Source organism: Myotis davidii, unplaced genomic scaffold (genome assembly GCF_000327345.1).
Source record: "Myotis davidii unplaced genomic scaffold, ASM32734v1 scaffold663, whole genome shotgun sequence".
Taxonomy (NCBI): Eukaryota; Metazoa; Chordata; class Mammalia; order Chiroptera; family Vespertilionidae; genus Myotis; species Myotis davidii.
This window is the reverse complement of record NW_006295816.1, coordinates 777,879-779,489: the sequence shown is the minus strand read 5'-3', so window position 1 is coordinate 779,489 and position 1,611 is coordinate 777,879.

Here is a 1,611-nt window from a genome sequence, read left to right as displayed (position 1 = left end):
GTCTCTCTCTGCGCCCGTCTCTCTCTGCCCCCGCAGCTGACTCTCAGGTGACGGTTCAGGACTTGCTCAATGAATGGTTGTGTCTGGAGGACTCCTGTCCCCAGGAAGCAGCAGATGTCATTGGGCCTTTATTTATTGATTGATTGATTGATTGATTGATTTTTTTACAGAGAGGAAGGGAGAGGGATAGAGTTTTAGAAACATCGATGAGAGAGAAACATCGATCAGCTGCCTCCTGCACACCTCCTACTGGGGATGTGCCCACAACCAAGGTACATGCCCTTGACTGGAATCGAACCCGGGACCCTTCAGTCCACAGGCCGATGCTCTATCCATCGAGCCACACCGGCGAGGGCCTGAGCGGAGCAGCCCCTTGAACCTGGGAGGCAGCACAGAGGACAAGCCGCCCAAGGCAGGCCATTCACGGAGGAGGAGTCGGGCGCCGGGCGGGAAGGCGAGGATGGCAGGGCGGCCAGGGCTCAGCTCTGTTCTCTCTGGAGGGCCCTGCGGGCGGGCGCTCCATTGTCTGGGCCGTGGCCGAGGGCCAGAGGGGAGGTCCGTGGACAGCCCAGCGCCTCCGAGGGAACAGGAAGTCTTTAAGGATCAAAGTTCCCAGGGAGCTGGGAACTGGGACAAACCCAGTTCTCTTCCTGCTCTTTTAAAGCCCTCTCACCCTGGCTGGGTGCTCAGCTGGTTAGCGCGTTGTCCTGGTAAACCGAGGTTGCGGTTCGAATCCCGGTCAGGACACATGAAAGAAGCAACAGTGAATGCACAGATAAGTGGAACAGCGAATTGGTCTCTCTCTCTCTCAAATCAATAAATTTAAAAAATTTTAAAAATTTCTCACCTTCAGGAAGGTCATGTCTTGACCACATTCTGTCACAAAAATTGCCCTTGCTTTCAGCTTGCTAATAAAAGCAACAGAAAACTCTACCACAGCCTGGCTGTCCTCCCCACTCCCACTCCCACTCCACTGTTCTCTATCCTGGCTGTCAGATCACACACACGTGCAGGCACACACACACGTACACATACATGCACATGCATGCGGCCATACACACGCACATACTTGCAGCCATGCATGCGCACACACTCTGCACATGCATCCTGCTCAGTGGCTGCCCACTGCTGAGCCCACACCAGATGCCCTTGTCCATCTGTCAGGCTAAGGCGTCCTGGGCACAGGGGGCTCATCAGCCTCCTCTCCCTCCATTCTCTGCTCTCCTGCAGCTTCCGAGAAGGGCCGGGAATTCCGCTGCCCCGTTTCCCTCCCGGGGTGCCCTCCCCACCCCCTCTGCCGTTAAATCTCCTCTTTCAGGCCCAGTGCTAGGGCACCTCCTCTCCGAGCCTCTCCCTGACCCGCTCCCTCCGTCCCCAGCAGAAACGACCTGCTCCTGTGTGCTCCCTCAGAAGCGAAAGCTGGCTCCCCACCACGCCGGTGACCAAAGTCCAACGTGAACGGAAAAGCACTGTCTCTCCCCCGGAGTTTTATTAGGAAACATTTTATTTTATTTTATTTTATTTTTTTAAATATATTTTATTGATTTTTTACAGAGAGGAAGGGAGAGAGATAGAGAGTTAGAAACATCGATGAGAGAGAAACATCGATCA